The sequence below is a fragment of the Macrobrachium rosenbergii genome, chromosome 41, assembly GCF_040412425.1.
Source record: "Macrobrachium rosenbergii isolate ZJJX-2024 chromosome 41, ASM4041242v1, whole genome shotgun sequence".
NCBI classification, from domain to species: domain Eukaryota; kingdom Metazoa; phylum Arthropoda; class Malacostraca; order Decapoda; family Palaemonidae; genus Macrobrachium; species Macrobrachium rosenbergii.
In genome coordinates this window covers 7,398,748-7,414,396 of record NC_089781.1, presented here as the reverse complement: position 1 = coordinate 7,414,396, position 15,649 = coordinate 7,398,748, and positions in this window count along the sequence as shown.

Sequence of the window (15,649 nt, the reverse complement as noted above, 5' to 3'; positions counted from 1 at the left end):
CATTCAAATCTTCTGGTTACTACTCTGGCATGCCTTATATTTCCATTGCATTTTTTCCGTTTACAAACAAAACAAAGTCTGACTACAAAAACAAACAAGTAAAAAAATGCGCTGAAGTTTCTTCGGCGCGATCAGGTTTTCTGTACATGTATCATCAAGGCCACGAAAAATAGATCTATATTTCGGCGAGCTCGGTATAATGCTGTATGAGCCGCGGCCCATGAAACTTCAACCACGGCGCGGTGGTAGCCTGGCCTATATCGTTGCCAGACCCACGATTATGGCTAACTTTAACCTTAAATAAATAAAAACTACTGAGGCTAGAGGGCTGCAAATTGGTATGTTTGATGACGAGGGTGGATGATCAACATATCAATTTGCAGCCCTCCAGCTTCAGTAGTTTTTAAGATCTGAGGGCGGACAGAAAAAAAGTGCGGATGGACAGACAAAGCCGGCACAATAGTTTCCTTTTCAGGAAACCAGGACGCCCATTACATACCTAGCTTGGTCACTCGAAGGAAAAGAAATATATAACACACATCATGGCTGTCCGGCTCCCTTTTACCTTCATCACTAATGCTGTCTCAAATGCAGGATTAGAGGAATTTCACTGTATGCTGATAATATTTGTAAGCGTTGTTGAAATAAAGACACAAAAACTGTGAAAACTAAATGATCGTATACCACATTTCTCACAGTTTGACGATTTCGGCAATGTGTTTCAGCAGTATCAAGTTTCTCACCGAAATTCGGACTTTAGGGTATTGCGGGTCTATCATTATATTTCCGAGACACTTTCAGGTAAAACCTGAATCTGAAAGCATGTCAACAGTAACTAAAAGTCCTTTTCAGTCTCTCTGAAAAGAAAAAGAGCACTGCCATTCTTAAACTACCATGCTGAAGCAATAATGGGTAAATCCTATTCGGAAAAAGATTTAGAATCAGTTGTAGTGAAGGAAGTTAATTCTTCAGATCCTTTTTCGTACATAATATGGTAATTGAATCATAGAACTGAGACGTAAGTTACGAACATATTATCCCGCAGCGGACCAGAGGCAATGTCATTTACAAAATCCATAGTCTCTCGGCATTGGGACCTTTCCAAAATCATCATGTTTAGCATTGAAGTTGTACAGCTTCGTATCAAAATTGACATCAAGAATCATGTAAGAAAAAAAGTTCCTTAAAAAATGTACGATTAGTAGTAGAAAATATACTAAAGCTAACTTCATCAAAGAGGGATGCATAAAAAGTAATGATTAGACGCTGCTATAAAACAATCAACAAGCAAATCTTACATAATCATGTCACCACAGTCTGCTCAAGTCATCTACACACCTGCTCCACTCATAATTAACGAGAATAGCCTATGTTAATGCAAATCCTCTTGGTTATGGATCTTGCTAAATAAATGAACAAGGATAAATCAAGATAGCTGACTTATTAAGCAATTAGGTGGCATAAATTAAGATGAAAAAAAATGCTCATTGTTACTGATGCCATTAAATATGTAAGATATGAACAATTTGCAGTAATTAGCATGGTACTAAAATGCACAGAAACACTTCTTTGATATTTATATACCTATACACATATATATATAAATATGTATATATATATATATATATATATATATATATATATATATATATATATATATATATTTCATAAATATTAATGTATATATATATATATATATATATATATATATATATATATATATGCCTATCATACATACATATATATATATATATACATATGTATTATATGTTCATATATAATATATATATTTGCATATCATACATACATATATATATAAATGCATATACATATGTATACTGTACATACATACATACGTAGACAGACACAGACGAACGCGGACGAGCATACGTTATAATATGCAAAATATCCATAAGCGCGTGTACTTTTCATGCACACGCGTTTATATGTTCGTCTGCAAACAGTAAACCCCGACTGACGCTCCGCTATTAAGCAGCGAAGCAGACGTCCTGGCACATAATAAAAACACAGGCTTCACACCAATATTACCATGATATTAGTTGAAGTATTAATGATGCTCGCAGGACTCTCGGCGTGTGAAAACATTCGCCCCAGTGTTTTTATAACACCTTGCCTCCCAGGGTGGCGAAATAAAAAAAAAGAGAGAGAGAGAGAGAGAGAGAGAGAGAGAGAGAGAGGGGGTTGCTGCGTTCAAAGGAAATGGCGACTCTTTACAACACTTGTTAACAAGTACGGCTCTGCTGGTGGTATTGGGTGGGAACTTGTTGACTGGCAGGAGGCAACTGGATTAACAATTCTGAATCTAATTTGCTTTCTTTCACTCCTTATTTTTCGAGAGGAGGATGATATCAACATCACTCGGTATAAAGGAAACGCGTGAGCTCCCTTTTTTTTTTTATAGGATATACGTTCTTCCTTTTCTTTATTTTTATTTCTTTAATTTATACAGGGTGGGAATATTAACACCATTCATCATTAAGGAAAATCATGAACTTAATTCATTCGTTCATCCATCCATTCTCTCTCTCTCTCTCTCTCTCTCTTGAAAAGCGTGACTGCATTAACATCATTCATATCAAAAGTATCAAAATATAAGACAGTCCCTTCAAACCAGTAAAAAGAAATGGCAACATATTTATATGCTGCTGCAATAACCGAATTTACACGTGCAATCTTCGGAAATCTGTAGAAGTATCAGGAAACATTAGGAAACAAACCAAGAGAATTTTTAATGTATCAAAATGTCTGGATCAGGTTGTGGAAGAATTAAAACCAAAGTGAAAACAAAGTCCTACACTCAAGCGTATTGTTATAGTTAAGTTTACTAAAATTTTACAAAAATATCAACTACATTACAGCATAATACACGAGTACCCAGTCGAGACAGACATGACAAAACGGTCCTCACTGTAAAAACACAGAATGAGTCATGACAACAAACGTCCTTAAATTTCAAAGTGGTCATGTTGGTTTTCATGGCAGCATATACAGCAGTCACATTTTCGACGATATCTCACTCGGTGGAAATACTATTTCCTTTCAACTCCATGATAAACTAGCACGTTTTCAAACATTACTGTCAATAATATCTTACTATCTCTCAAATTACCATAGTTGTCTAAAATGTCCCATAAGTATTCTTAGCTATTTAATAAATATAAAATCTAACTACAATTGTTACTGTGGCTTGCAACAACTAACGAACTGTAACCAACTGTACTAAGAGTTCAGCATAAAATAATGTATAGGACAGTAAATGTTAAATTTTCCATACACTGTAGTGGCAACACTGCAATGCAACGGTATATGGGAACAGGGAGAAATAACTTCTCGCAAGAACACATTAACAGGCAGATCAACAAACAAACAACAAAAATGGCGTATTACACTGTAATGAAACAAATAACATTTCCTTTGATTATATAAAGATTCCAATGCAGTTTTATAGGAATAACCTTTTACAAAGGCTAAAAACTACACAACAAATTGTCTGACCAATACCAAAAAATAAAAAAAATCTGCACTCTTATTATACTACATCCCATAATGTTAGAGTGTACTTACAAAGCGGAAAGCACAAAGAGTATAGAGAGAGAGAGAGAGAGAGAGAGAGAGAGAGAGAGAGAGAGAGAGAGAGAGAGAGAGAGAATGATCTCCATGCATTTATAGAAAAAATACGCGATGACCTTCATCTTCAACAAATCAAGAAAAAGAAACAAAAAAAGCTCAAACTGGAATAATTCTGGAATGACGAATAAATGGTCGGGGAAAGGGGGGAGGGGGAAGGGGAGTGCAGAGGGCGCAGGTGAAAAACTGTCGGTCGAAGGTGCTAAATTTCCCAATCAAGACTTTCTACCTAAACTCGGGCAAGACCCGTTGCAAGATGCAGCGATCCGTGAAGCTTAATTAACTTGCGAAGTTGCGAGACTTTTCTCATTATTTTTTTTTTGGGGGGGGGTGGAGAAGAATGTGACTCGACAATGCTTTACGCAAACACCGAAATGAAAGTGGGCTGGCTTTTTTTTTTTTATTATTATTATTTGCACATTCCAGAGGCAATGATCGTAAGCAAACAAAATAAAAATTTTAACACGTTGAAATCTTGAAAACTGAGAGAGAGAGAGAGAGAGAATTAGTATCGTTTGCATCTAACCTACGGAATTCTCTTCCAACTTAACGTGTTCTCGATTCCTATACACTTCCATCCTCCACGAGGCGATCTGATCTATCTCATCTTCGGAGTAAAAGAACATTTGTATTGTACCTTTTGACAAGTTTGTGGATAAATGTAATTCATTTATACTGATGATTGATCATTCTTTAATAGTTCATTATCTTCTCTTTACCTTCTCTATTTTTCACATTTGGGCATTCCATTCTTTGTTATCTTGCTTATGAGATAAGTACTTGATCTCTATCAAATGGTGATCTTTACGATTCCACATTATAAAAATATAAAAGACTCAATTCAATGGTTCCATACCTTTTATCACAACTACATTATCTTACAGAGGGTAGGCTAAGTTTTATGTTTTTTTTCTGTTATCAAGCACCTTTGGTCAGGAAAATGGGCGAGGAAAGGTTCCCATGAAACTATTTATTGTTCTCACATGCCAAACAACATAACGAAAGACTTTTTGATAATCTTAGGATTAAAGTTCAGGATTTACATAAGAAACAGTCCCATATAAAAAAGTAACGACGGACAGGGAAAAAAGCCATCAACGGCTTTGCATATGTGTAGAACATAAAGTATTACGTTGCGCGGGATAGAATTAGGACAATAGCCACAGTAGGTGAAAAAGTGATATTAAAATATTTAAGGAAAGAGACGATTTTGCGCAATAGATAAGCAGAAACTGAACAGAGCCATATTTTGTCTTTCAGTCCTACTTAAGCTGTTATGAATTATGTAAACACGTAAAACAAACAAGGCCATGTATCCTACCAAGTACTTAACGTATTTAGGTGCGAAATATATATATATATATATATATATATATATATATATATATATATATATATATATATATATATATATATATATATATATATATATATATATATATATACATATATATATATATATATATATATATATATATATATATATTATATATTTATACATACATACATACATACACACACACAGTCTGTCTCTCCCCTATCGGATAACGAATGTTACCTTTGGTATTCATCTGACCCTAACTCATCCCTAAAGACAGATCGCACACCAGATAAGATACATTTTGAGTTATCACCTCGAGCCGCAGCCCTGACCCTGCTCTGTAACCTTAACCTCTGACGTATTTAAAATAAATCGGATAATTGCACGGAAACATATCTTTCACTGTAATGCGGGCTCCTGGCCTCAACATGTTAATAGTTCACCCATGACAGATCACAGTCAGATAAGAATGATGCCTGCCTTATCGGTAAAAATTATCTATAAATACTTCACAAACCTTAGGCTACAAATGTCGTTTAAGATCAAATTGGGTGCATTTGTTATTGAACAACATTTGTAGCTTAAGGTTTATGAATATAAAAAATGTCCCAGCGTATGTGACAAAAATTCATAGACTTGAGGATATGCACACAAAATTATAATTTCGATATAACACTAATAGCAAGCAATCTCTTTTCGCTCTTCACTACCCTCTGCAATAACGTTCTCTTTAGACCTCATAACTTACCGAAGAATAAAAAAAAAAAGACCAGACTCTTTTATAGTCAAGCCCTGACCTCACAACTCGAGTCCCAGCATCGCATGTTCTTTTACCTGCCATGATGTATGGGAGAACCTGGTATCATTTGTCAAAACGATTTGACTTCTTTTCACCTAATCTCTCTCTCTCTCTCTCTCACACACACACACACACACACACACACACACACACACACAATACACAACACACGCTTGTACTCAAAATTCACATTCACATTAATATGACATTATATATATATATATATATATATATATATATATATATATATATATATATATATATATATATGTATGTATGTATATAATATAAAACATATAATGCGCGTGTGTGATCTCTGAAATTCCAAGGAAGCGGGGTATGCCTCCTTTAATGGTGAGATGAAGAGACGGAAGATCATCCAAACAGCGGCTGGAAAGGTTAGACGGGCATTGCTGTGGGTACCTGGTGGATAGGTGAATTGCGGGTATGGGATAGTGATGGATTGACAGCAGTAAGTTAAAGAATATGTGAAACAATTACCCCCTGAAAGGGCCGGGGAAGGTTAAATGTAAGCTATGCCTAACATTCGAATGAAAAGTGTATAAGGGGAGGGGTTGGGGGGGGCCTGTTATCTACGAAAGGTGGTTTGCTTACCACAAAAAAGGACTCTTAAGACCAATCTCTACTAATCACCTTTATTGCCAAGCTTTCGTCCAATCTCTAATCAATAATTTCAAGCTAAAAAGGGAATACGGAAACAAGAGAGTATATTTACAGTGTAAACAATATGTACATAACAATTTTAGCATGGAAAAATAAAGATGATCAGTTTAAAGACAAGTTTTCTTTTTCAGCTGAAACTGTTGTCTCTTTCGCACAAGTCTAGGTGTATATCTTGGCATCAGCTGGAGGGTTACGGATAAAAAGACAATTTTTTTTTTTTATCGAAGGCAATTGAGTGAGGTTAGAAAAAAAGCGTTTACTCACGAACGCTTTTTTTTTTACTGATAAATGTTACTTAGCCAATTATGTTTATTTACAATAAATTAAATTACTTACTGAAGTTAATTTGATCAATATACGATCAGCTCATATTTTTTCATCAGAAATAATTCAGCCATAACAGTTAATCTGTTGAGAGTGGCTTCACCCTGCGTATATATTATAATCAAATGGGTTCATCTAGCTGTCCTAATATCCGATTCATTCACCTGTTTTGGGTTATCTAAAAGCGGCCTGAATATATGAGGCTGATTTCAACTACGGTGATACACGTAACCGGTTATCCCGGCGCAGACAGATTAAACCACGGAGGGTGGTATGGAAAATTGTATTAGGTTTCTGGCGGTATATAATCTAAGCAATATAAGACGGTAGAAATAACTTAAGTAAAATAATTAAGTCGCAGCAGGTGACCTATTACACACAGTTCCAGTCGCTGTGAAATGACTCTATACAAAAGATTTACCGACTTTGGTTTATAAAGTAAAACTGGATTAAATTACTGAGCCTTGACTTAATTCAGTTAAGAGAGGAAAAAAGCACACCACACTGAGAGGAATTATCGTGGATTCAATCCAGTATTATTATTATTATTATTATTATTATTATTATTATTATTATTATTATTATTATTATTATTATTATTATTTAAGTATACTAACTATACACATGAGCCGTATCCCCTGGCTCTCATATGGCTGAATGGAATGTTTTTCATGAGAAGGGAGGGGGGAGGAACTGGCGCATGACAAAGTTAAAAAATTTCGACAGTTAGGTAAGAAGAGACTAGGGAGAAAAAGGATGAAAAGAAAAAGACAAAAATACATTGCATCTGGGACCAAAGGGGTGCTGCAAAACGCTTCAGTTCCAACTGCGGTTCGCCGCTGAAAGCATATTGTATGCAGTTCCCTCTTAAGGGGGAGAGGGGGTTTGCTCCGGTAATTATACATTAATTCACTGAGGCCGACGCTATGGGCTATAGTCAAAGAAGTCAGTCTTTACAGACGATTTCATTCGTACGACATCCGTTATTTGTAGATGCAATTATGACGACAAAGCCGGTTCTTTAATGTAATATAACGAATTGAAAGAGAATGACTCTGAAATGATAAACTTAATTTAATCGACCAGAAAACAGGCTGGTCTCTGCAAACGAACGCCAGACACGAAATTAGCGACTTCGTGAGGTGCACAAAGTAATAACAATAATACACAAGAGCTAGAAACTTACCCGAACGAGGCAGGAAAAGACATCTAATCTAAAGAGGGTCATTACAGCATGACAAGTCCTGCAAAATTAACAACTCTCTCGCTTGACGTCACTCGGCAAGACTTCCCTCGTCGCTAAAGAGGGAATTCCCACAAAAGCACGTCGTCGGTGACGGAACGAAGGAAGGAAAAAAAATTAAGGAGGAAGCAGGGATAGGATAGGAAAAGAGGAGGAGGAGGAGGAGGAGGAGGAGGAGGAGGAGGAGACAAAGGGCTAGCCCCATAAATCAGCGCTCTAAGTACAGCTCACTTTACCGAGCGAGTGGACTTGCGGCTTGGCCTTCTTGAGCCTCGTCTGGCATGAACCGACTCTTCAACCCTTTAACCCTAAAAGTGGGATTGTAATGGGCAGATTTAGATTCAAAGTGGGTCATATGTCAAGAAAACCTCGCCGTTGACGCCCTTCCTTCACGCCCACGACGCCCTTCATCTCGCGCGCCTTCTGCCCCTTCTCTTCCATCTCTTCAGTCAAGTCCTGCTGAGGGACATTGCGCGAATTCCAAATTCTCACCCCTTCCCCCATTCTCTGTCTCTGTCTGTCTTTTCTGCGACAGTATGACTGCGGTTTTGGCCTTCAACTTCATTTACGGAAAATAAACCTTAAATAAAAAAAAACAAAGTGAAATTTTAAATAAATAAAAAAATTGCTTCTCCTGACCTTGCTTCCACCCTCTTCATTGCCACCTCAAATTTAAAAAGAATATTTCTTCCAGCTTCCCCTCTTCATATCCGGTTTTCCTAATAATCTTTCTCTCTCTCTCTCTCTCTCTCTCTCTCTCTCTCTCTCTCAACTATCGTTTTTAATTTCGAATAAAACTTAACATCAACCATTTATGAGAATTTTTTTCTTTTTTAAAAATTAAGTGTGCTTACTCAACCTTGTACCCAAAAATTATGCAAATCCCCAAAAGTTTGTATCGTTCTGATATTCTTTTTCAAAAAATCTGACAAATCTCACTCTTCACCTTTTACAGTGAAAATGATGCAATTCCACCTAAGAATGATTGTAGAGAATCAACAAGAACGGATTTGGAAGGCAGTCAGCTGGAGAAGGGGGATAAAGAGGGGGGGATATTTATCGTGAGTCAATAAATGAGTTTTTGAGTCGAACAGACGAGGAATGAGGGGGACGATGGGAAAAGCTGGGGCCGGGAGGGACTGCCTAAGACCATCATAAGTCAATGGGAGTTTTTGAAGTTGAACTGCGGAGGATCAACAAGAATTGATTTGGGAGAATAGATCGTGGGGATCAGAGTGATCGGGAGGGGAGGGGGGGATGTGAGTGGGAAGGGGAAGGAAGGAACGAGCGAGGGGGATGATTGTCCAAGACTATCATAAGTCAAAGTGAGTATGTGAAGTCCGAGCGGGGAGTTCGTTTTTATGGCACCGCGCGTCACTCTGGGACCCGTATCAGTTTGGGTGGTACGCGGCTAATTACGGTTCGATCAGTTATAAACCAGCCCGGCTATCACACCGCACCGCATCCTAACCCATAATAAGGATCCTTTCTTGGAGGACTTTCATAAACGAAACAATATCCTGGCGCTTTTAGGTGAAGAAGAAGATAAAAAAAAAGTAAATAAAAAAATCTATCAGAGATTCACTTTCGTTAGGATCAGTTCCGTTTATCACTCTTATTTATTGAGCGCTTATCTTACTGGTTTCAGCGCATAACGACGCTCGGCTCTCTCGTACTGGTCAAGGCATCCTGACAAAGGTAGAAGCTTTGCATAACAAAAGGCAGAGCCTATGATTTTAGAACGGATATGACCAGGAACAAATATGAAAGCTATCACAGCTACAAACACAACCAAATATATCGAATATGAAAAGGAACCTGCCGGTAATGTTAAGAAAATTTTGAAAATTCATTCCGATAAGGAAATATATAACGATGTTGCGTATTCAGGCAAAGAGTACCAATAAAGAAATATCAAAATTAAAATGATAAGGAACAGCATGTAAAGACATTTCCAAAAACAAAAGGTTATTCAAAATTTTGCATTGCAAAAAAAATACGTTCACATAATGTCGGTTAATTTACGAGAGCAAAATCATACCAAAAGTGAATACCAACGTAGATTCAGAGATTTCATTAGGGCGGGGTTAGAAGGCAATGAAATGAAAAGACTATGCCATCATGACGAACGGGTATGCATAGTGAGTATTTTAAGCTTTGTTTAAAATCTTTGCAGTTGCCATGGATACATACCCGTTTGTCGTCAGGGCATAGTCTTTTCATTTCATTGCCTTCTAACCCCGCCCTAATGAAATCTCTGAATCTACGCTGGTATTCACTTTTGGTATGATTTTGCTTTCGTAAATTAACCGACATTATGTGAATATTTTTTTGCAATGCAAAATTTTGAAAAACCTTTTGTTTTTGGAAATGTCCATACATGCCGTTCCTTATCATTTTAATTTTGATTTTTCTTTATTGGCGCACATAAAAGAATCCGATATCTTTTCCCGTGACAGCATTTGCATATGTGATAATAAAATTCTGTAAACAGAATAATATGATATTAGATGCTAATTTCAGGCTAAAATTATATTTTAAATGTATTTTTAAACAGCAATATCTCACTGATCATCTTATTAACTTATGCCTTGTAAGTATAAGCCAAAGCAATTCTCTGATACTTACAGAGGCGAAGCGATTGAAGATAAACCTAATTTGCCAATCCTGTCTTCTTAGGATAAAACTAAGGTATACTTAACTTAACTTAGGAACCGTACAGAAGCGATGTCTTATAGAATGGTACCTACATACCTCAAAGGGTTTTGTCAAACGAGTTTATTTTGAATTCTTGCCCATTAAAGATCACGCCCTTGCGCGCGCGCACAGAATTAATATTTAAAGGACACTATAGAGAAGCTAGTCTTCCTAAAAACTTCTCTAAAAAAATTCATAATTGCAATTTTTATAAAGTCAGTACTTGTAAACTAATTGTATTCAATCGCACATTAATAAACGAATCTAATAGCTTAGTTTGTTTAGGCAGCTATTGTAGCATGTTACAGGGATATGAAACAGAGACCAAGCACTTGCTACTCCAACGTAATTACCTTTAATAATGGCATATCGAGTACATGTACACCTTACTAAATAGGGGAACCCTAGACAAACAGCCATTAAGCACGAAAAGAAGAAATGAACATGGATACACCAATAACAAAACAAGAACAAATACAGAAAGGCCGACAGTGTAATCAGTGAGAGAAGAGTGACTATTCCTTATAAAAGAAGAAAAGAAATCGAACATCAAAGTAAATAAACTAAAAAAATGAAAATCGAATTCATCAAACCCGTGGGTGGCTGAAATTTAAACAGAAAAAAAAATTGTTAAAAAATATTATCAGAAAAATTCTCGCGTCTATCAAGTATCAATGACTAAAACGCAAAATTAGTAATAGATCTTGCACAAACAACAGAAAAAAATACAAAGAAGTTACCTAAACACTTGCTGCTCCTTAACTTGATCCAACTTTTGCTTTGATTTTAAAATTCTAACTTCATATAAAAAATTCTCCGCGACTTCCATCGTTTGTTATTCTTGTTTTTATAAAACTTACTTCATGCTATTAAAAAGGTAAAAATGCTTGACATGAACATACATAAAGAACCAAATGATTCTTGCAATATTCTCAGGAACAAATTAATGCTGTTATCTATTAACAGCTACTATACTGGCGAAGTACAGAGCCCATTATTGACAAACCCAAGCAATTCAAAATGAAAAGAGCATAAAAAGTAAATAAAACAATATAAGTAATTAGTATATATATATATGTATGGTGGTATTTTCGTAGATATCATTATTGTTATAAATCACAGAGAGCCAACATGTAACATCATGTTAACAACTTAACTTGATATGTAAGAGAAACTGGCATGTATGTATATATATATATATATATATATATATATATATATATATATATATATATATATACATATATATATGTATGTATATACATATGTACATAAATATATATATACATATATTGTATGTATATACATATATATACATATGTACATAAATGTATATATATACATATATTATTATATATATATATACATGTATATATATATATATTATATATATATATATATATATATATTATATATATATATATATATATATATATATATATATATATATATATATATATATATATATATATATATATATATATATATATATATACTGTATATGTCTATCCTTACCACTACAATATTCTTTTTGCAATTTCTACACATTACAACAATTCTCACCCTTTTTGATTCTTCTTACGGCACACATATTCAATAATTTCAACCTGGTGAAGTGTACATAGATCAAACATTATTAACTTAATAAATGCACATACATAATATTGTGATACTTTTTTTACACACACACATAATAGTTACTTTTTATCTTTCCCTTACTGAAAGTATCAGTGCTTTGGGTAAAAGAAAACTTTGTGATGGTACTCGCTGTAACACAAGTAATATCAGTATAACGTTTGCATTTTTAAAATGTTTCAGTTGTAACATTCTGCGTTGACAGCAAATTCAAGAAACAAAGAAAGGGGCAGGCAATGCATATCCAGATCAGAAACCTGTTAATATAGATTCTAAGATAATGCTCGACGTGCTGTGTCACCAGAGCAGGGGACAAAATGCAGCTGCCATACAAATGTTAAGAAGATTACGGTTAAAAAAAAAAAAGGAAAATATCTTTCAGGTAATGAGAACAATGCAGCTGTAAGCGAAGGTAAAAGATACACCTTCCCTAATTACATGGCAAATCTTTATTATATTTTCCCGAACGTGGAAACTGGAAATCGGTTATTATTAGGTGGCAGAACAGTAAGTATGTTTGCAGATAATAAGCGTTATCTAGTTAGGAACATTACAAATGTGATGTGTATATACATATATATTATATATATATCATATATATACACACACACGATACATACTTATAGATATATATATATGTGTATATATATACTGTATATATATATATACTGTATATATATATATATATATATATATATATATATATATATATATATTTATATATATATATATATATATATATATATATATATATATATATATTTTATATATATATATATATATATATATATATATATATATATATATATATATATATAAGAAAATTTGTAGAAAAGGGCAGTCTCTAAATCTTGTAAATACAGCTAAGCTGATTTAGAACATAACTAAATGCATTTTGCTAATGGTATGAACACAAATAACCAACCAAATTCGATGTTTATTTAAAATAAAAAATATAACAATACAGGAATCCCTAGTTCAACACTTCCAATGAAGTTACTTAAAAGAATCTTTATCCAGATTATATTTAACTATACTTGTTAATGCCCCGTACACTTTCAATAAATTAAGGAATAGTTCATTAAAACTTTCTAAATGAATGAAGAGAAAAGTATTGGTTTCAGTTTATTCGGGATTTTCCTATTTGCGCATAGATAATTTCCTAAGAAATTGGAGTAACTCTTTATTCGCTATCTTAATGCAAACGTATTATACACACATACATACATACACACAAATATATATATATATATATATATATATATATATATATATATATATATATATATATATATATATATATATATATATATAAACTTTCCTCTGACTTAAAAATTCTAAGTTCATATAAAAAATTCTTTCTCTCTCTCTCTCTCTCTTCTATATGCAGCTATATATGTACACGTACACGCTATGTAAAAGGTAAGGAAAGAGAGAGAGAGAGAGAGAAGAGAGAGAGAGAGAGAGAGAGAGAACTCTATGCAGTCCTTTGAACAGATCAAGAGAGACAGAATTTTCTATTCTTCTGCATTCTTTTTCTTAGATCACAAAAATACGGCCATAAATTACTAGTTGTTAAAACCTGATTACAAGGAAGACTCTTGCGTAATAAACGGATGGCGGAAAGTTTATAAGTTTATTGGGAAAAACAGGTCGATAAGACAAATATATAAAAAGAGTGGAGGTCCCGTCATCTCGCATCGCACAATCTCTCTCTCTCTCTCTCTCTCTCTCTCTCTCTCTCTCTCTCTCTCTCTCCTGTTCCTCTTCTACATATATTCAAAATATTACCGTGGGGTATCATTTTTTATCATTATAAATTCTGGAGCTATTTATACCAAATACCATAAAAAGACTTTTCTTTCGTATTCCTCACACACGCGCATAAATCAGTAGAGAAACAAACAAACAAACAAAAAACTGAAAATTGATTTTTCAATGATAAATCGCATGCTGAGGACAAAGAGTAAATGATCTTCTGTTTTCACCAAAAATTAGCTGAAATACAGGCATAAGTAACATCCCATGAACTAATAAAATTTAAAGTATCCAAAATATCAGTAAAGGAGAACGCATTTATTGAAAAAATATCACATTAAGTCTTTAATTACGTCTTTAATCACTTTTCTTCTTCGTCTTCTTCTGTCAACATTATTAGGACACATGCCTACAGCACATGTACGATATACATTATTAAAACCGTTACAACCGCCTTTACAGTTCTTGGCATTTCTCTCACTTTATTCTTTTATCAGGCACATAAATCACATAATTGATTGTAATTGGTATCATTATCACTATCACAGAGCTTATTTCTTTCTCAATCACACCGATAAGGGCTTATATAATTATTATAACTGGCACCACCATCATTATTCTTTCTAAGCGTTGCATACAAATGAAAATTAAAAGCTAAGTCCTGCACCGATCCCTAACCCAGACCTCGTCACTTGTAAGACTCAGGGTATAGAATTTTTTCCGTTTTCTTTGCATGATCGCTTATGTCATGAATTGAACTGAATACAGAATATGGGCCAAAGGCCTGGGACCTATAAGGTCATTCAGCGCTGAAACGGAAATCGACAGTAAAAGGTTTGAGAGGTGTAACAGGAAGAAAAGCCCGCAGTTGCACTGTGAATCAATTGTTAGGAGAGGGTGCAAAGTAAGATGGAAGAAAGAGAATATGAAAGGGGTTGCAGTTTGGGGTCGAAGGGACGCTGCAAGGACCCTAAGTTATGCCTACAGTGCACCGCATGAGGTGAACTGACGACACTACCCGCCTACGGGCTTATGCCATGCTGTCCTGATACCCATGGTAAATTAAAGGTTGAGTTCAGTATAGGAAGGGTAATTTGCATTTTAGGATTTTTTTTTACCTCAAGAAATATTTTTATGGTGTAAAAAATTTTTCTTTTCTTTATATTTAGTAGAATTTTTTCAAATTTAGGGTTACCGAAAACCGTGTTTGAGAGTTGTTTTAAATAACAATTATTTGTAAGTGAGCTCTCTCTCTCTCTCTCTCTTGGGGGGTGGGGGACAGGGGTGGGGGTGTTACCGCCAAAAGTAACAATTTCCTCCATCAGTACCAAATCCATACCTTACCCTCTCTCTCTCTCTCTCTCTCTCTCTCTGGGAGGGGGTGGGGAGGTCCGCCAATAATAACCATTTTCTCCACAAAGACTTAGGTATAGTACCATACATATTTTTTTAAAATCCGCGTATAGTCGAAAGATCTGAATGAAGCTATGCTGGTAATTTATATGTCTTGTTCAACTCCAATCATTCAGAATACTCGTTG